Source organism: Geotrypetes seraphini, chromosome 9 (assembly GCF_902459505.1).
Source record: "Geotrypetes seraphini chromosome 9, aGeoSer1.1, whole genome shotgun sequence".
Lineage (NCBI taxonomy): Eukaryota > Metazoa > Chordata > Amphibia > Gymnophiona > Dermophiidae > Geotrypetes > Geotrypetes seraphini.
Window position 1 is genome coordinate 52,762,269 of NC_047092.1, and position 22,439 is coordinate 52,784,707.

Genomic DNA, 22,439 nt, shown 5'->3' on the forward strand with positions numbered 1-22,439 from the left:
CATGCTTTGTGAGTTCTCAAACATTGTCTGGTAGTAATCATAATTTTGAAACAAATGCACAACATTCCGGCTGGGGTTTAAAAAAAAAAAAAGATCTATTGTATAACTTGATACAACTGAATAATTTGACCAACAGTGCACTTTCTCAGGGTAAATTTGCTAAAGGGAAAGAGAAAATACTAGAGGACCAATATTCAGACTGCAGTGGGTGGCGAATATGGAAATTTAATTCTGGGCCAGATCCAGTGACCGGCATTGAATTTCCAGTCTATTTTTAGCCATTTTTAAACATAGCTGGTTATGCCAATATTCATCGGCTGACAGGCTAAGTCATAACAGACATAATAGACCTGCTATTATGGTCTATGGTCGATCAAGTGGAGCAAGTTTCATTCAAAGCAAGACAAGTCATAGGTTGCATACGCAGGGGTTTCGTCAGCCGAAAGCCGGAAGTCATTATGCCATTGTATAGATCCATGGTGAGGCCCCATCTGGAATACTGTGTGCAATTCTGGAGGCCGCATTATCGCAAGGATGTGCTGAGACTGGAGTCGGTTCAGAGAATGGCCAACCGGATGGTCTCAGGACTCAAGGATCTCCCATACGAGGAACAGCTAAACAAATTGCAGCTATACTCACTCAAGGAGCGCAGAGAGAGGGGGGACATGATTGAGACGTTCAAGTATCTCTCGGGCCGCATAGAGACGGAGGAAGATATCTTCCTTTTCAAGGGTCCCACGACAACAAGAGGGCATCCGTGGAAAATTAGGGGAAGGAAACTACGAGCTGACACCAGGAAATTCTTTTTCACAGAAAGGGTGGTTGATCGCTGGAATAGTCTTCCACTGCATGTGATTGAGGCCAGCAGCATGCCTGATTTTAAGGCCAACTGGGATCGTCACATGGGATCTATTCACAAGGCAAAGGTAGGGGAGGGATCTATTCACAGGGCGAGGGTAGGGGAGGGACATTAAGGTGGGCAGACTGGATGGGCCTTGGCCCTTATCTGCCGTCTATTTCTATGTTTCTATGCTATTTATGCAGGTCTATCTGGAAACTCAATTTTGGTGTGCCTGTTGGGAGCCAAGACAAAGCTTGGGCAGCTCACTTCACATGTGAGCACTGCCCAAAAACTCTGGAAGGTAAGACAATTTTGTTTCTCACTAGGATGGCAGAATTTTCTGTTATAAAATTTCTTAGTATGTTTAATTTAAAAAATTGATTTAATTTTAAATTTGGCAATGTTATTTGAAAATATATCATATATGAAATACTATGTTGCAAGAATTTCATACACATATGTAATAGGTGAAATAAATTTATTGTTTTCATTACCACAATTTCATTTTGTTTTTCTATAGGATGGTACAGAGGGGAAAAGAGAGCCATGAAGTTTACTATCCCAAGAATTTAGTGGCATTCTACTGACCACTCAAGTGGCTGCTACATCTGCATGATGGAACCTTCCAAACATCGAATTGGCAAGCATGCATTTGCAATAACATATCTGGACAGTCTTTCATCCTTCGCCCCGGTGCCACATTGCCCTGAGCTCCCTGTGACACCTCTCCAGAGAGAAAGAGAGCAGCTGTCTTCAGAAGAGAACAGCAAGTCAGAGAGTGAAGGAGATGTTGTAGATCCAGTTTACAATATCACTGGTGCAGCTGATGAGAGAAACCCATACTATCCAAACCAAAAAGGCCTAATAACATGATCAGAGATCTTGGTCTCACCAAGTCCAATGCCAAGCCTTTGACATCTAGGCTCAAGAAGTGGAACTTGATGGATGAAAGTGTGCAAGACACATATCAGAGGAAGCATCACCAAGCTTTTTCCATCGTCTTCATCCATCAGGATGGGCTATGCTTCTGCCACAATGTGACCAGTCTGTTTGAAGCAATTGGAAATGCCACCCAAAAGAGTGGCATCTTTTTATTTGACAGCTCATCCAGGACCATCAAAGTTGTGCTGCTCCATTATGGGAACAAGTACCTGTCTGTCTCACTGGCTCACTCAGTGCACCTCAAATAGGATTACAACAGCATCAAGATCTTACTAGACACCTTGAAATATGATGAGTATGACTTTGAGGTCATCAGAAACTTCAAAATGGTGGCATTCCTAATGGGTCTCCAAGGTGGTTTTAAAAAGTTTCCCTGCTATCTCTGCCTTTAGAACATTAGAGGCACAAAGGTACACTAACAAAGCAGGACTGGCCACAGCAGACTGAGTTCTGTGTGAGGAGAAACAGCATTAAATGAGGACCACTGGTGGAACTTTGCACCACTGCACATCAAATTGTGCCTAATGAAACAATTTGGCAGAGCTCTAGATAATGGGTTGGAAGCTTTCAAGTACCTTCAAGTCATGTTCCCTAATCTGTCTGAGGCAAAGGTCAAAGCTGGTGTCTTCATTGGACCACAAATTTAAAAAAAAATCCTAGAGTACAATAAATTTCCCATGAAGCTAACTAGGAAGGACAAAGCAGCTTGGAACAGCTATGTTATAGTGGTTTGAGGCTTCCTGGGTAATCACAAGGCCCAAAACAACTTGGAGTTGGTTGAGAATCTGATGAAGAATTACAGAACAATGGGCTGTAGGATGTTTCTCAGAGCCCATATCCTTGATGCTTATCTTAAGACTTTTAAGGAGAACATGGGTGCATATTCAGAGGAGCAAGGTGAGCGCTTTCATTAGGATATACTGGACTTCAAACACTGCTACCAAGCACAATCTAATGAGAACATGATGGGTTAACCGGCGCCTAAGTTGGATTGCCTGTCAGTCATTTGAAGGCACCAGTTATAGAATCACAGCTTTGTGGAGTCCCTGCTGCTTAGCTGATGGGGGAGGGGGGAATTGAACTAATACATTTTGGACCTTGCTTGATGGTTGTTTATAAGTGGAGTTTTTTGCCATATGAAGATGAACTGAGGCTTTTTCTCTACTTTTTTTCCTTGTTTTTTGTTTATTAAGTGAATGAGTGGGTCTTTGTATGAGTGCTGTGGGTAGACCTGGTAGTGTCTAGGTAGGTACCTCCTATGGTTTCCAATAGGGCATAATTTATTAGTAAAATTAGGAAGGGGGAATTCCCCTGCCATGATTGGCTGCTGTGGTCTAGCAGCAAAGATAGGAACCTGAAATATAGGCCAGGGTTTTCCAGGTATACATTTTAGCCGCCTATCTTGGTATGAATCATAGAATATAGAAACATGATGGCAGATAAAGGCCAAATGGCCCATCTAGTCTGCCCATCCGCAGTAACCATTATCTCTTTCTCTCTCCGAGAGATCCCACGTGCCTATTCAGGCTCTTCTGAATTCAGACAGTCTCTGTCTCCACCACCTCTTCCGGGACACTGTTCCATGCATCTACCACCTTTTCTGTAAAAAAGTATTTCCTCTAGAGCCTATCACCTCTTAACTTCATCCTATGCCCTCTCATTGCAGAGTTTCCTTTCAAATGAAAGAGCATTTACATTACGTAGGTATTTAAATGTCTCTATCATATCTCCTCTCTCCCACCTTTCCTCCAAAGTATACAGATTGAGATCTTTAAGTCTGTCCCCATACGCCTTATGATGGAGACCACATACCATTTTAGTAGCCTTCCTCTGGACTGCCGCTTTAGCCCACCTAATGTCACTTTGGGCATTGGTCAAGCCTACTTTGGCTTTCTGCGGCCTAAAGTGACTGCCTAGCTGCGCTTCCAGCAGTCAGTTCAGACCCCTTTTATTTAGGCATCGGTAGACGCTTCAACACTGCCATTTCTGACGGCATTTTTCAATTATTTAGGCATCGGCAGGACGCCTACTGATGCCTAAGGTTAGGCACTGGTTATAGAATTTTCCACTTACTGCCCAGGAAAAAAAATTGTGTTATGATAGTGTTATCTAAATCACAGTTCTTCAACCGCCGGTCCGCGGACCGGTGTCGGTCCGCAGGAAATTTTTACCGGTCCGCACAGGACCGGCAAGATTGACTCATTTCAACTTCCTGCCGGTCCGCGCAGGACCGGCAAGATCAGCATCGGAAGCGTGCGCTGGGCCGGAGAGATCTTGGGGAGCCTCCGACAGTGGCTTTCTCCCCTGTCTGCAGCTCTCCTTTACTTCCCAGCGCAGCGATTCAAGAAGGCAGCCTCGGGGCTTTTGCTGAGTCGCAGCTGCCTCTGATGATGCAACTTCCTCTTTCCTCAGAGGCGGCGCGACCCAACAAAGGACCCGAGGCTGCCTTCGTGAATCGCTGCGCTGGGAAGTAAGAAGAGCTGCTAGGAGGGGAGAAAACCACTATCAGAGTCTGGGAAGCTGCTGGGCAGGGGGAAAAAGGGACAGCTGCTACTGGAAAGGGAGAAGGAGAGATGCTTCTGGGAGGGGAGGAGGGAAAGGAATCTGGGAAGCTGCTGGGCCAGGAAAAAAAAGGGACAGCTGCTACTGGAGAGGGAGAAGGAGAAGGAGAGATGCATCTGGGAGGGGAGGAGGGAAAGGAATCTGGGAAGCTGCTGGGCCAGGAAAAAAAAGGACACCTGCTACTGGAGAAGGAGAAGGAGAGATGCTTCTGGGAGGGGAGGAGGGAAAGGAATCTGGGAAGCTGCTGAGCAAGGAAAAAAAAGGGACAGCTGCTACTGGAGAGGGAGGAGAAGGAGAGATGCTTCTGGGAGGGGAGGAGGGAAAGGAATCTGGGAAGCTGCTGGGCTAGGAAAAAAAGGGACAGCTGCTACTGGAGAGGGAGAAGGAGAAGGAGAGATGCTTCTGGGAGGGAAGGAGGGAAAGGAATCTGGGAAGCTGCTGGGCAAGATAAAAAAAGGAACAGCTGCTACTGGAGAGGGAGAAGAAGAAGGAGAGATGCTTCTGGGAGGGGAGGAGGGAAAGGAATCTGGGAAGCTGCTGGGCAAGGAAAAAAAGGGACAGCTGCTACTGGAGAGGGAGAAGGAGAGATGCTTCTGGGAGGGGAGGAGGGAAAGGAATCTGGGAAGCTGCTGGGCTAGGAAAAAAAGGGACAGCTGCTACTGGAGAGGGAGAAGGAGAAGGAGAGATGCTGCTGGGAGGGGAGGAAGGGAAGAGAGTTACTGCTGGACAGGAGGAGGAGGGAAGGGAGAATGAAAAAAGGAAGGAAACAGCTGACAGAGAGATTAGAGGAGGGGAGAAAGTAGAGAGATTGATGATAGGAAGGGGTCAGCAGAAAAATAAGCAGAGGGACAACGATGATAGATCTGGTGTAGGAGAGATAAAAATGAAGAGAGCAGTGAAGATGGAATGAATCATGTAAAAAGGAGAGAGGGGCACAAGCTGGATGGAAAGGGGAGAGGGACATAGAAAGAAGACAGATACCATATGGAAGGGGCAGATGCTGGATTGAAGAGACAGAGAGGGCATACGCTGGAAGGAAGAAAGTGAAAAAAAGATTGAAAGCAGAAACCAGAGACGACAAAAGGTAGAAAAAAATAATTTTATTTCTATTTTGTGATTAGAATATATCAGATTTGAAATATATATCCTGCTAGAGCTGGTGTTAGACATAACTGGGGACTGCAAAACCCAGGCAGTGCTTCTTTAGCTTCCAGCTGGCTTAGGGTGCTCTCTGACCAGGGGGCAGTTGCCCTAGTTGCACTCCCCTAAAACTATTCCTGTCATGTGTTACTTCAGTATTCTGTTAGCATGATATTTCTGTGTAGCATTCTGAAATAATTTGGCTTGTTCAGTTTTCTTGATAGTAGAGGGGATATATGTTAAGGGGAGGGGAGACAGGGGTTTTGTTGATCCTTGCTCTGAATTATTTGTATTTATAAAATGACAATTCTACAGAATATTATTTCTTTTTATACTTTAATAAAATACATTCAATATAAAATTATAACTGAGGCTTGTGTGGATGGGATCAGATGATTTGTGGGGACCGAGCTCGCAGAGATGGGGCAGAAACGGGGTTTTTAAATTTTAGTCCTAGTAGTTTGCCGGTCCACAAAATAATTCTTTTTTTTCTGCCGGTCCACGGGTGTAAAAAGGTTGAAGAACACTGATCTAAATTATAGTAAACAGTTAATAGAAACATAGAAGATGAAACATAGAAGATGACGGCAGAAAAGGGCTACAGCCCATCAAGTCTACCCACTCTGCTTACCCACCCCCTGTCTATGCCCTAATGACCCAATTTCCTTATCTTGACCCTCGTAGGGATCCCACATGGGTATCCCATTTATTCTTAAAGTCTGCCACGCTGTCTGCCTCGATCACCTGCACTGGAAGCTTGTTCCAATGATCAACCACTCTCTCTGTGAAGAAATACTTTCTGGTGTCGCCATGAAATTTTCCGCCCCTGAGTTTGAGCCCCTGAGTTATGTCCTTTCTCTTTTATTATGTGCCTAATTTACCCCTCTTCCTTTTACAAAGGGGGCCTTGTTTACGTTATATAATGGACAAATTTAAGAGCAAATTAAAAAGCTTTCTTTTTAAGGATGCATTTGATAATTAGAAAGCCTGACTAGGAGTCTCACTTTTATTCCATTCTATAATTTCCCTGAAGCACATTGTTCTCTCCCTTCCTATTATTTTTTTTTCCCATAATTGTCTTATTTTCTATCAACAATTTGTATTTCTTTTCCCATTCTTTCCTCTTGTTTTAAATATGTTTGCAAGGTTAGTCTTTAATATGTTCTGCAAGGTTTTGTTTTTCATTTGTTTTGTTACTCTCTAAAATTTTGTAATTTTATTGATGTGTACATCGCTTAGAATTTTGAATAAGTGATCAATCAAATTTATAATAATCTTGTAAACTGGTTTTTTTTCTTTCCAGTTGTGGACTTAGAAACATAGAAATATAGAAACATAGGACATGACGGCAGAAAAGGGCCACGGCCCATCTAGTCTGCCCACACTAATGGCCCACCCCCTAACTACCTCCATGAAGAGATCCCACATGCCAATCCCATCTTTTCTTAAAATCTGGCACGCTGCTTGCCTCAATTACCTGTTGTGGAAGATTATTCCAGCGATCAACCACCCTTTCGGTGAAGAAATATTTTCTAGTGTCGCCATGAAATTTCCCACCCCTGATTTTCAACGGTTGCCCTCTTGTTGCCGTGGGTCCTTTAAGGAAAAAGAGATCCTCTTCCACCTCGATACGGCCTGTGACATATTTGAACGTGTCGATCATGTCTCCCCTCTCTCTGCGTTCCTTGAGTGAGTACAGCTGCAACTTACCCAGTCGTTCCTCATACGGGAGATCCTTGAGACCTGAGCCCATCCTGGTGGCCATTCGCTGAACCGACTCAACTCTCCGCACATCTTTTTGATAATGTGGCCTCCAGAATTGTACACAGTATTCCAGATGGGGTCTCACCATGGATCTGTACAACGGCATTATGACTTCGAGCTTATGGCTGACGAAACTTCTACGGATACAGCCCATGATTTGTCTAGCCCTGGATGAAGCTTTCTCCACTTGATTGGCAGTCTTCATGTCTTCGCTAATGATCACTCCCAAGTCACGTTCTGCTACAGTCCTTGCTAAGATCTCACCATTTAGGGTGTAAGTCCTGCATGGATTTTTGCTGCCAAGGTGCATGACCTTGCATTTTTTGGCATTGAAACTTAGTTGCCAAGTCTTTGACCAATGCTCCAGCAGGAGTAGGTCCTGCGTCATACTGTCGGGCATTGAGCTTTTGTCGGGCACTGTGCTTTCATCTGTTGTGCGGGTGCCTACTATGTTGCATAGTTTGGTGTCATCGGCGAATAATGTAATTTTACCTCGAAGCCCCTCAGCCAAGACTTGTGTTATAATGAACTGTATATATGTCTTTTGTATTTTATGGGGGGGTTGTTTGTTTTTTTAAATAATTGTGACTAGGATCTAGCTTTTCCTTTGTATTTCTTATACTATGTCATTGACTTTTCAATAAAAATGGAATAGAGAAAAAAAAAAATAAACAGGTCTATAAATATTAAATGTAACATATGAATTCTCTTTCCATATCATGACAGGTCTAGATATATTCATAACAATGCTTTTATTTGAAAGTGCTTTAATGTGTGTGATAATGAGGGTTTGATGTTTAAAATAAAAAAGAATCAATTACAAGATGTAAGTTCACGGTATATTAAATGAAAATTCTGATCATAAAGAAAGGTAATGCCTACTTAGAATTGCAATTTCTGTACTTCTGAAATCATCTCAGCAAGAATTATCTACCCGGATCAAATTGTAGCACTTATCAAAATCAACTGTATAGCCTCTCAAGTGCTCTTCTGAATCAACAAAACAGATGTATAGCAATGCAAGGTTGCAGGCAGATAGAAATAAATCTGATCTAGATGCCAGTCATTGCCCTCAGTCTCTTGAACCTAACACTTAATACGCTGGATGGAACAGATCTCTAGAGTATTATACAGTATATTTACTGTGTGGGCATGTGTGCTCCTGCGTAAGTATATAAAGATAAATGTACTGGTATATCTAAATGTATCTGTATTATTTTGAGCGAAATACAGGCTGGTGTTAAGCTGGACGCTGGTAAGTTCAAAGATTTAAGGAAGTGGATTTGAGCATATTCTAAAGGAACAAAGTATCCATATATTGTAAACATTAGGAAAAGCTTATTATCTAACTGGATCAGACTATTGGTGAACAACTGAGGATTTCATCAAAGGATAAGTGGACTATGAGGTCCTTTTACTACTACTAATAATAATAATAACTTTATTTTTCTATAAACATAGAGAGTAGATCGTGCATCATATTGTCGGGCATTGAATTTTTTTCGATTGTACTTTTGCCCACTACATTGCTTAGTTTGGCGTCATCAGCAATAGAAACATAGAAATTGACGGCAGATAAGGATCACGGCCCATCCAGTCTGCCCACTCTAATGACCCTCCCCTGCCTTTACTTTGCGAATAGATCCCACGTGTCGATCCCATTTGGCCTTAAAATCAGGCACGCTGCTGGCCTCAATCACCTGAAGTGGAAGACCATTCCAGCGATCAACCACCCTTTCGGTGAAAAAGAATTTCCTGGTGTCACCACGCAGGTGCCACAATCGTGCGACTTCTAGGCGGTTCACAACAAAGAGAGCTGGACAATCAACGAGTTACAACATGTAGATAGACAGTGAATTTACAGTATACAGAATCTTAAAAATGCAGCGTATTACAATATACAGTTTGTTTAGAATTTCAGAGGGGCCCTTTTAGAAAAAGTAGCGAATTACAGAATACAATTTTCAGAGGGGGCATAGTAGGAAAAAGAAATGGAGGTGGGGTTTGGAGTAGTTAATGTTTAGTTGATATGTCTGTCGAATAAGGCAGTTTTTATGACTTTTCTAAAAGCGACATAGGTCAGTCTAGCTCCATTAATGTAGTTGTCTAGCCAGTGTTGTTGTTTGTTTGCTTGGTACATAAAAGTTCTGTCCAGAAAGGTTTTGTATTTACAGCCAGTAATGTTTGGATATGCAAATAGTTTGCAGATTTAGCGCGAACTAAAGATTAGTATGTGCTAAATGCTAAGGCGTCAATTATATTCTATAGGTGCCTTAACATTTAGTGCACGCTAATCTTTAGCATGCGCTAAATCATTTATCGCGCCTTAATAAAAAGGACCCCTTAAGGAGGTGGGTTTGAACATGTATTCTAAAGGGGTGTCCAACCTTTTGGCTTCCCTGGGCCGCATTGGCTGAAAAAAGTGTTTCTGGGGCTTGCCAAAAGCGCAAGCGCTGCAGCAAGACAGAGGAGGGAGCCGGCAAGACGGTAAACAACCGGGGGCAGCAGAGGAAAACACTGCATCGCCCTCAATCGGGGCCGCAGGTTGGACACCCCTGTGAGGAACAGATAAAGTATCCACATGTGAACGTTGGCGATCAACTGAAGATTTCATCAAAGGATAAGTGAAAGAGTTTTTTTAATATTATAGGAGGGTTCTAACGGGGTGGGTAGATGAAAAGTGTATCAGATAAAGGATAAGTTTGTATCTAAAGAAAGTATATAATGAATATGTTTTGTAATTTACAATATAAGAATTGGATGTGATTTATGAGAAATTTTGAATCTCCTGTGCCAAATCCTACTGATATGAACACTTGATCTCTGATCTCATATTGCTTTTTTTATTATTTGTTATGCTAAACCTCAATTCCCATTATTTGTGTTCACTATTCATATTTGGATGAATAATATTTTTCATTATTTGGGGGGGGGGGAGGAATAGTCAAATATGCCATTTGGTACAGCTCTAAGGGCCTCTTTTACGAAGCTATTTAGCATGGGCCGCTGCCTTAACTGCCCTTAAGCCCATAGGGATTTAAAGGGCTTTGGGACCGTTGCCGTGCGGAAGTTGCTAGCATGGCTTTGTAAAAGGAGGGGGTAAATTATCTAGAAAAGTTTGAGTGTGCATAAGATGCATGCACAAAGAATGAATGGGCAATATGAACACAACAAAATTATCACAAATTTAAATCCATGCACCCCCTCTTGGGGTTTGGTAAGAAATCAACAGGTCACTATAGTTTGAAAATGGTGTTTTTGTCTACTTTAGAAGTGATTCTATCCATAGTGTTGTCTTACCTGATTAAAAACAATATTTTTTTTAAATGCCTACAATTTGGTAAAATTGTGTTTAAAATGAGTACAAACCAAACTTTTTTTTTTTTTTTTTTAAATAGCCAATCACACCTCCCTGCTTGATATACTGTAGATTACCAATTTAAGTCAGGCTTTAACATGTGGATATAATAAGGATCCGTCAAACATTATCATTTTAATATTCTATAGACTGGGAAAGTTATTATGTCTATGATAAAGTAAACATCTTCTAGAAACTCAAATTTTATAAAATCAGGTCAATAAATTAATCACCTAATTGTTTCTTTTTATATGGATCAAAAACTTTTAAAAATTTATCTTCTCTCTGCAAGAACTCCATTTACTATTCTCTTTCAGCTCTGATCAGGAGTTCAACTGTGCACAGCTTCTAAAATGCCTCTTGATTTTTCCCACATTAACTACTGTAGATAAAAGCTACTATTATTACTACTACTTCTAATCATTTCTATACTGCTACTAGATATACGCAACGCTGTGCATCAAAACATAGAAGAGATAGTCCCTGCTCAAAAGAGCTTACAATATAGTCAAGACAGAAAAAGTGGATAAGAAGGTGCTTCTATACACACTGCTCAGGTGGGGGAATTACCGAGGGAACGATAAGACAAATATTGATGCTTAATAAGTGGATTGGAGTTTGGAATTGAAGTGGACTTTGAGTCTGAACTTGAATATTGCCAGAGATGGAGCTTGACATACCAATTCTTATATTTGTTCCAGGCACATGGTATAGCAAAATAGAAGGGACGGAGTCTGAAGTTGACTGTAGAAGAGAAGGTTACAGATAAAAGACACCTGATGGGCGGAGAGTGCCTGGGAGAGAGTGCAGGGAGAGAGTGCAGGGAGAGAAGAGAAATACTGAGGAGCTGTGGAGTGAATACACTTATAAGTCATTAAGAAGAGTTTTGACTATATGCAGAAACAGATAGGGAGCCAATGAAGTGCTTGAAGAGAGGGTTTAATGTGGGCATAGCGACATCAGCAGAATATGAGGCATGCAGCAGAGTTCTCAGGTAACTGTCTCTAATCTGAACCTTTCTCCTCTACTGCCAGCTCCAGACTCCGTCCCTTCTATCGTGCTGCACCTTATGCCTGGAACAGACTGCCTGAGTCAGTACATCAAGCTCCGTCTCTAGCAGTGTTTAAAGCTAAACTAAAATCCCACTTTTTTTAGGCTGCTTTTAACTTCTAACTCTTACCAATGTCTGTTTCATCATTCCCTCTGTAAGAAATTCCCTAACCTTTATTTGTCCCATTTGGCTGTTTTGATAGGATTGTCAGCTCTATTGAGCAGGAATTGACTCTCAGAGCTGTATACCGCTATAGAAATTATAAGTAGTAGTAGTTGTACGTAAGGGCATAAATGTGCAGAATATCAGAACTTTTGTGGGTAGGTCTACACTTATGATGTTGAGTCACAACAAAGTTACTAGCACTATTCTGTAAGGACTCATGAAAGTGGCACTGCTCCAGATTCTAAATATGGCATCCAAAGTTGCATGCCAAAATTTTGGCACATGTCCAAGTTGCATACACAATTTAATTGATCAATGGGACCTTAAATAACATTATTCTCTTAGGCTAGGCATGTGGCATTAAATAATTTACCCATAGTACATCTAAGCTGGGCACTGATACTTATATCTGCTTTTAGCAGTCATAAGTATGGCTCCTAAAAGTTAAAAGTTACACACTGGATGCTAAATACTTTAGTGCTGTAGAATTCATCACTTCTGATTCCAAAGATCTACAGATTGTGTAACCTCTATTCTATTATAATCTTCCACCCTGAATTGAATTATTGTTTGCAATGTTTCCTCAGAGACTTGAAAGGAATTTTATTTTTATTTAATTATTTATATACCACTTATATCCTAAGTGGTTTACATCCTTAGGTCACCTACTGCAAAAACTAAATTTAAAGCACTATATATACGCAGGCAACATATCCATCCTAATCCTCTTAAATAACATCACAAATGAAATTATAGACAACCTCTCAAACACAATGATAGAAATCGAAAAATGGACCACCAACTTCAAACTGAAACTAAACACAGAAAAAACAAAAGTCTTTTTGGCGAGCCCCAATGACAAAATAACGAGAACATCGTTAAAAATAAATGACCACGAATATCCAATATCTAAAACCATAAAAATACTAGGTATCATACTAGATACACACTTAACCATGGCTGACCACACAAACTTACTAGTGAAAAAATGCTTTTACACGCTGTGGAAGCCGAGGACTATTATAAAAATACTTTGACACAACATCCTTTAGGTTACTGATGCAGTCGCTGATCCTATCCATCTTAGACTACTGCAACATCGTCTATCTGGGTATCCCACAAAAAAAGCAGTAAAAAAATTGAGATTAGTGCAGAACACTTCGGACTGAGAAAAACAGACCACATTAGCCCCTACTACAAAAAATTGCACTGGCTACCAATGGAGGCGCGAATACTGTTCAGATTTGCATGCATCTGTTTCAAACAAGTCTGGGGCCTAGCACCTTCCTACCTGCAAACACACTTCACTCTACACAACCCCACACGAACAACCAGAAACAAAAATATCTTTGCATACCCAAAGATCACAGGCTGCAGATACAAATCCTTCCTGGACAGAACCTTCATATTCCAAGCGAACAGACAGCAATCCTGGCTGGGAAACTGCATAAATGAACCCAAACAGACCTACAAATCATTCTGAAAATCAATTAAAACCACTCTATTCGACAAATTAATTGATTAAACAGACGACCCTCTTTCACTATGTTATCTCCTCACTGCAAACCCTAATTTAATCTCTCATAACTCCAGTTTCTCATAGATTCTTTCCCCATGTAACACCAATTTCGTATGTAACATTTATCTTCATGCTTTCTGTAATTCGCTGATTGCCCAGCCTTCTTTCATTGTGAACCGCCTAGAAGTTGTTTGACTATGGCGGTATAGAAAAATAAAGTTTATTATTATTATATTCAGGTACTTTATCATATTTCCTGGTGGGCTCAAACTCTATCTAATGTACCTGGGGCAATGAGGGGATTAAATGGCTTGTCCAGGGTCACAAGGAGCAGTGAGGGATTTGAATTCACAGCCCCAGGGTGCTGAGGCTGTAGCTCTAACCCCTGCACCACACACTCCCAAACTGATACATTTTAGCAGATCCTTAAGGAGAGAGAAACTGGCAGCATCTCCACAGAACAGGTGCACATAGAACATAAGACAAAATAATGCATTCCAGTGTCTGCTCAGTGAGATGTTGGAGCAACCACACAGTAGAAGATTGAAAAGTGTATCCAGGAGAAGCTTCAGTAACTCAATGGAGGGTAGAAGGAAGCAGTTAACCTGTTGACTTGGGTGGCTCTGTTGGCCATATGCAAGGCCTTGAGAATGTGCAAGGATTGAGAGAATGGATTGTGTAGAGGAAGCATCATCCTTCACAGAGGGAAACTGCATTAAGTACCTCTAAATAAGTTGAGAAAAAAGGAACAGACTCCATCTAATGCTTCTCTGCATCTGTGCAGGTGTGAGATATTTGCATCTTGAAGGAGGACCTGGTGATGCTGTAGATCAGGGATCTCAAAGTCCCTCCTTGAGGGCCGCAATCCAGACGGGTTTTTAGGATTTCCCCAATGAATATGCATTGAAAGCAGTGCATGCACATAGATCTCATGCATATTCATTGGGGAAATCCTGAAAACCTGACTGGATTGTGGCCCTCAAGGAGGGACTTTGAGACCCCTGCTGTAGATGGTCTGTCAATTCATCTGATCATGCATATCATAAAGTTTCTGTATTATATTTGAGAAAAGTGATGTGATCTGAATAAAAAGATCTCATCTCGTTTTCTTTTATGTTTTGTTTCATTTCTGTTTACTATTTGTGCTATGTCTGGAAGCTCCTACAACCTACACAGAATTGATACATGTCTTTAGTATGGATGATTCCCACATATAGCAGGAACAAGTGAATAGAATGGGTGACATCATCCACTTGTGTGCCTGATCCAATCTTGCTTTCATGAAACTAGGTTTATTGTTGGCTTTGTTTTTTTGTCATTGTTTATTTTCTGATTTGTTTTGTTAGTTTTGTATTTTGCTTATTTCTTATATTTTACTGTACACCGCTTAAAACCATTCCAGTCATTATTCACCCAGCAGTCATGAGCACTTTTCTAAGTGATGACTGCCAACTAAAATAGATACGGATAATCAATGCTGGCCCTTGTCTGGGCACCTACATTGCATATCCATCTTTGGTGATATCCAGAAGTTATATACGGTAAGTACAGCTAATATTCAGTATTGTAACCACACCTAACAGGGCAAATTTAGGACAGCTATTTGCATGATCCAAATTGAATGGTTAAGTTGCAAGTACATTTAACATTGCTGGTGCCTTCATAACTTTTGAAATGCCTAAATTGCATTCTCAGACTACCTCAGCACTGCTCATAGAGTGCAGAGTGGTTATAGCTGATATTCAGCTGTTCTGTCAGGATAAAAATGGCCAGCCAGCTCAAGATGCTGAATATATACACCATTAATATTTAACAGAGTATAAATGTTTTCAAATATGATGATCAACACTAGTATTTTCTGTATCTTCAAACATATATATATTGTGACCATCCGGGCGGTATTTCTGCTAAGGCCCCAGTTAAGGCTCAAGGTCAGGTACAAAGGAAAGCCAGGAAAGGAATGATTAAAATTCAGTCTGACTCTGTTTCCAACAATTTCCCTAAAGGCGACCAGAGGAAGTCGGATGCCTCTGACGATGAGGCAGATGATCAGTATCCAGGTCGCCACTGGGGGAGCCCAAGAGACACAGTGAAGGCTGCTGACACAGCTAGATTAAGGCATATCCCTAGGGTATATAAACTTGCAGTAGAGCACAGACAGGCAGACCGGCTAGGGAGGAGGTTTAAACCTGCCCTCCCTGAGATCCTCCCGGGGCTAAGCAGGTGCGCCAAGCCTACACCCATGCAAGTGGAAGAGTCTGGTCTCTCTCAAGACCCGTCCTTGCTGGATACTGATTGCCACATGGAGATTCCAGAAGAGGTTGGTGAAACGGAGACTAATTTACCGGAAGCCATGGAAGTTGGTGTAATCAGCTGCAACCAACAGTGAGTGTGTGTTTTTGGAAGCTGTTGGTTTTTGCTTTGTTTGGACTTTCTTTGTTGAGCACTGCAGTATTTTTGTGTTTAAATACCTGAAGCTGGGAGCTCTCTTTGTGGGGTGAGGTTTGTTAACATCCTAGGAAGGGATTTTTGGATAGCTACTTGAAAAGCTATTATTGCAAGACAAACTTGGAGGCACTCCTAATTCACCCAGCAGTGCTACCTCAATCTGCTGGAGACTTCAGGGGAAGGACTAGAAGCGGTGCGAAGAACGGAGCCAAGCACTTTTGTTAATAGTTTGCCCTGCCTGGGAGCAAGCTTAGAGCACGGTGTGATTATTTGCTCTGAGGAGAGCCAGTGCTCATGAACAGTACTTTCCTGCTGTGTTGGGAAAGAAGAAAACTGATCTTTACTTTTCTTTAAGCTATTTGGTTTTGACTTTATGTTTTGTTTTTGAACAAGAATCAATGCCTATGGTTTGTTGATGCCATTCCTGATTTTATTTATTGGCAAGTAAAAGTGATATATTTTGATTGAACCTCAGTAGGAGTGGGTTTGATTTTGGTTCCTGTTTTCTTTGACCAGTCTGGTCCTGCAGGGTGGCTCTGGTCTGGGTCACACGCTATATGGATTGTTCTTTGTAACCACTGGGGACGCTCTAGAGTCCCGACCAGTACCCAGTGGGGGTTCCAGGAGCATGCTCGTAATCCAAAATGCTCGTTTATCAATGAGTTTCCCCATAGGAAATAATGGAAACTCGCTTTGATAGGTTCCCACCTTCCACCCCCCCCCCCCCCGAGGCCAGCAGCGCTGCTCCCCCCCCATGAGAATCGGCATTGCTCCCCCCCGAAGGTCCCCCCCCCGCGAACCGGCACCCTCCCCCCTTGACCCGGCACCCCCCGCCGCCATCGGGCACCTCCCCCGCCACCATCGGGCACCCCCCCGCCGCGACCTGAGGTCCCCTCAACCCACCCGAACCCTCTTCTTATTTTGATGTAGCCTCCGCACCTGCACCAGCATGTCCTGTGCTGTGCTGTGCCGGTGCCCGAAAATTTGCCTCCGGTGCTGAGAGTTCAAGTTGGACGTGAGAGTTCACGTTGGACGTGAACTCTCAGGCGCCCAGCACCGTAGGCAGATTTTCGGGCACCGGCACAGCACAGCACAGGACATGCTGGTGCAGGTGCGGAGGCTACATCAAAGTAAGAAGAGGGTTCGGGTGGGTTGGGGGGACCTCATGTCATGGCAGGGGGGGGGGGTGCCCGATGGTGGCGGGGGGGGGGGGGGTGCCGGATATATATATATATATACTAGTCTAAGCCCGTTACATTAACGGGTGCTAGAATATATGTCAGCCTTTCTTTTTATCTCTCTCCCTACCCCTGTCTGTTTCTTACTGTCTCTCTCCCTCCCACTGTCTTTCTTTCTGTCTGTCTCACTCCCTGGCCCCCTTGTCTGTCTGTCTCTCTCCCTGCCCCTGTGTATTTCTTCTTTTCTTTCTTTCTGTCTCTCTCCCTGCTCCCGTGTATTTCTTCCTTTTTTTCTTTCTGTCTCTCTCCCTGCCCCTGTGTATTTCTTCCTTTCTTTCTTTCTGTCTCCCTCCCTACTTCCCTGTGCAGAAGCTGAAGCAGCATTCCCTCTCCTCCACTTCCCTGTGCAGAAGCCGAAGTAGCATTCCCTCCCCCTCCATTTCCCTCCCCCTCCATGTCCTTGTGCAGCAGCATTTTTTCCCTCCCCTCACTTCCCTGTGCAAAAGCCAAAGCAGCGTTCCCTCCCCCTCCATTTCCCTGTGCAGCAGCATTTTTTCCCTCCCCCCTCCACTTCCCTGTGCAGCAGCCACAGCATTCCCTCTCCCTCCATTTCCCTGTGCAGCAGCAGAATTTCTCCATCCCCCCTACATTTCCCAAGGTCTGACCGGCTCCCCTGCCAGAGTTATTTTTAAGTTTAAAGGTGCCGGGGCGGCTCCTCTAACGATCACCTGCATCGGAAGTGTTCTCTGACCCATGTGCGGCTCGTGAGAGGAGCCGCGGCGGCACCTGTAAACTGAAAAATAACCCCGGCAAGGGAGCTGGCCAACTGGCAGTTCAATGAGAGCCACAACTTCAAAACGGAGCCCTCTGTTGGACACTCTCCTGCTGGTCCTCTAAGCCGACCGCCATTGACAGAGCTGCATGCTCACGTGCCTCCAGCCACCGCACGCGCCTCCAGCTAGCACAGGCGCCGTGAGGACTGGCACAGAAGCACACCTCACGGTGCCAGGAATCACAAACTTTGAACAGCGCATGCGTGCTCTAGGGTTTTATTATTATATATATATATATATATATATATATGAAAATATATATATCTATATATCCCTGTATATATATATCCCTGTATCATTTTCTTATATATATATGAAAATATATATATCTATATATCCCTGTATCATTTTCTTATATATATATATATATATAAATATATAAGAAAATGATACAGGGATAAATTTTTCCTGTCCCCCACAGGAACTCAATTTCCCCATCCTGTCCCCACAAGCTTTAACAGGAGGAAAAAAATCCCCAAACATTGTGATATTTCTCATAAAATAGAGTGAAGTTACGCACTGCAGTATTTATATTCTTGGAGTGCAGAAACTTTCTGAACATTCTAATCTATGATTCACTAATGAGAGCTGAGAAAAAAATGATCCACACAATGGAACAGAATCTGTTTACGGAATTGAAAACACGTGTTCTTGTATTCCAATCCAACAATGTGGACCAGTTTTGTGCTTTAACAGGAAGACATTCCTCTCCCCCCCCCCCCATCCACCCAACCACCCCAAACATTGTGGCATTCCTCATAAAATAGAGTAAAGCTACACACTGCAGTATTTATAGTCTTGGAGTTCAGAAACTTTCCTAAAATTTCAACTATCATTTTCCTCTCCCATCTGCTATTTCAGCTTTAGTCAGATGTAGGTAAGTTTGTAATTTCAAAACCTGATCATATTTAGAACATTTTTACTGTTGTCTCTTCTAATTTTAATACAATCATTCGCTGCACTTACAAAGCAGTAGTTATGTATGTCTATGTATCTTTCCCTATGGCCCCTCATTTAAACTTATTCCCTTGTAAGTTTCTAACTGATGTTTCGCTTTTTGTGGCCTTCGGAAAGTCACCTGATATTCCTGTGCCTCAGTTCAATCTTGTTTTCATTCCTTAACTCTATGCAACTCTGAGCAAATCACCAAATACACATTAATTAGATGACACATCAAACTGGACTTTTGTCTAGAAACTGTTGCATGACCACCTCTCAAAAGATACCTCTGGCCTTCAGAAGACTGTCAGATATGTAGTAATTTTGCATTATACTTTATTCGCTTATATTCTGCCTTTATTTATTTAAAAATTTATATACCACATACAACTATGCGGTTTCCATATCACATACATAAAATCTTATTTCCCTATGATTATCACATATAACAGACATATCTAAACAAGGCGGATAACAACTCCAACAACAAAAAAACTGAATTAAAAATGAACAGAATGTTAAAAGTCTAGAGATATGCAGTTGGGAAAAAAACTAACAAACAAACCTTGTATTATGTCATTTTATATTGCACAAATGAAACAAAAAGCCAGAAAAGGGATTCCAAGTATTTTTTCATGTATATTTATTTAATCGGAACAGAAACCAGGAGAAAAACCTCCACACATAAGTTTAGAACCAACAAACAACAGTGGAGGTCCCAAAATGTTGGTGTGCAATTGTATTGGTCAAATCATAGTCTAGTGCGGTGGCTCGACATGCACGTGTTTTGGCCTCTAAGGCCTGCCGCGGGAACATGTGCATCAGTACAGTGCATCAGTACATGTGCATCAGTGCATACTGTACTGTGTGTCAGTGTTGTTATGGTCATGTGGTTTACAAAGGCTCCCGAGGCAAGCCGTAGAGGCCAGAAAACGTGCGTGTCGAGCCACCGCACTAGACTGTGATTTGACCAATAAATCTGCACACCAACTTTTTGGGACCTCCACTGTTTGTTGGCTCTATTTATTTAAATTGTAAATGTTTATCTTTTAGTATGGACCTCTGATGCAGGCTTTGTTCCGAAACACAGTCTGTATTGGGTCTGTCAATAAAGTGTTCTTCATTAGTCCCATATCCGAGGCCCATGTTTCACAAATGAACCATATAATACATGAAATCATCAGCCAAAAATCTTGTGCTGAAACATCAATGCAGGTATTGTATATGTATATCCATTCATCTGCTCCTCCTCGACACATTGTCTTATCCAATTCCTTGCTCTTCTTCCCACACACTCCTATTTTGCCTTGTTGCCCACATGAATTAGATCCTCCCATTCTTCGCTCTCCATGCCCACTCTGCCCTCCTTTTCTAACTATGCGATATTGCTCTGATTGGCTCAGTTCATGTTATAGCCAAGGGTATTTATATTAAGTATGTGGAGGTGGGGTGTGTGTGTTGTGTATATATGGCTGCAATGATTTGGTAGCAACTAAGTTAGTCATCAGCAAGGAAAGTTTACCTGATAGGGGACACCCAGCTTGATAAAAAATGCCAAACATTGGAGACAAGGAGAGATTTGTATTTGACCATCAAGTTTCTACCTCCTGTCAGGGCAGAATTAACCAATAGGCCAAGTAAGCACGTGCCTAGGGCCCAAAATGGTCAGGGGGGCCCGATGAAGGAGGGTATTACATTACATTACATTACATTAGTGATTTCTATTCCGCTTGTGCCTTGCGGTTCTAAGCGGATTACATTAGAAGATGGCTGGTCATTTCCAGGCGATGACAATACAATTCTTTACATTACTTTACAAACTTTGCATACCTAACTTTACATAACTTTTCGTACATAACTTTACAAAACTTTACATGAGATTACTTTGCATTACTTTACATTATCTTTACAGTACTTGCATAACTTACATTACATTATTTTACATGGCATAACTTTATATTACAGAAAAGCTAGAATCTGTTTTTAAGTTGTTATTTCTGACGTTTTGAGATATTTGGTGGATACAGTGTTTCCAGATATGAATTGACTTATCGTCAATTGCGACTAGATTAGATGTTGCCTGTGGAGAGGAATTGCAGGAGGTTGCGAGGAGTGATAGAAGATGATGGTAGATTATATTGTTGGGATGTGTTTTTTGAATAGTGTTTTTTGAATAGTTTTGATATCAACATAGTTTTTTTCCAAATGGCGATGGGCCCCTCCTGCATCGATCGGCATTGTGCCCCCCCCCTCGATCGGCAACGCGCCCACCCAATCAATGAAAAGTAAGACAAGCAAGCAACGCGGGTAAGAAAGGCAATGGGAACTATAATTGTGCAAGTGGTGCTGCTTGCCCAAAGCTTCCCTCTGATGCAGCTTCCTGTTTCCACCTTGGCATATGGTGGGGTGGGACGGGGCAGGGGGCCCAGTGTACTTGTGTGCCTAGGGTCCCTCAATGAATTAATCCTGCCCTGCCTCCTGTAGCAATTGATGCAAGGGGTAATTATTGCTGCCAATGGTTAAGAGTATTGAATTGAGGTTGGTCCATTCCTACACTTCAACAAAAAGAGTAAGACTTCAGTGATATGGCTCTAAGTTTGCAAATAAAAATGAAGGTTTCAGCTGTAGGGTGACTTCTAGGTATTCCTGCATTCTCTTGGCGTAAGACTGAGGATTCACCATCCCCTTTGATAGGACCTTTTAATTTACTCATGAGTGTGCTCTAGGGGACTGCTCTTTTACTAATTAACTTTCTACATTAGGCTGTGTATTTGCATGTGTACTGTTTACATCAAGCTGTTTCTATTTATGTGGGATATAAAATTTCAAATAAATAAATAATTAAATACATCACCCATTTTGTGTATCTATATACAGTAGACTCTCTTTTAACCAGGACTCAAGCAACCAGCAAAAAAAAAATCAAAGAAATTCTGTAATACTTTAAATACAAATAAAATCAACTTCTGGCAGAAATTTAAGTGTAAACTTGGCACGTCACACTTGAGTATGCCCACATTTTGCCTACCTCATGTCCAGTAGCTTGTCTGGAAAAGTTTATGATATGGCATAGTATGGGCTTTAGTATTAGTTAGGCCTATTTTTAATAGTAACTCTCAAGCAACCAGAAACTACACATATCCGACAACTATCAATCCCCATGGGTGCCAGTTAACTGAGAGTCTACTGTATTATGTTTTATTTTTCTTTTCTAAATATTGTTTAATGCGTGTTACATTAACAATATATCATATCTAGTCCGACTTGTGCTAAAACAAAGAGGAAGGCTGAGGAAGAGAAGGGAGTTGGTAAAGGAACTCCTTCTAGGGTTTCTGCTCATACTGAATATTATTGCAAATGCCATTTCTACTGGAAAAATAATAGAACAGTCTTTTCCTGCATGCAACTGCTTGCTCTGCTTTGCAAGCTGAACTGCTTCTGTACATTAGCTAAATAACATCTCAAGGGGAGTCAGCAATAGAACCTTGATGTCTACTGATTGTACACGTGTGAGCTTGTGCTCTCAAAGGATAGTCCTTAAAAAAAACCTCTCTGCTGGAAACTATTGTGCGTATGGTAAAAGGGTCATTGCTAAGTGCCAATTGAGCATATGCTGTATACTTGCCATTTTAAGAGAAGATTTCATGCCACTCGATTATGTTAACTAGAAATGTTTGAAATTTAAAACAAATTGCATCA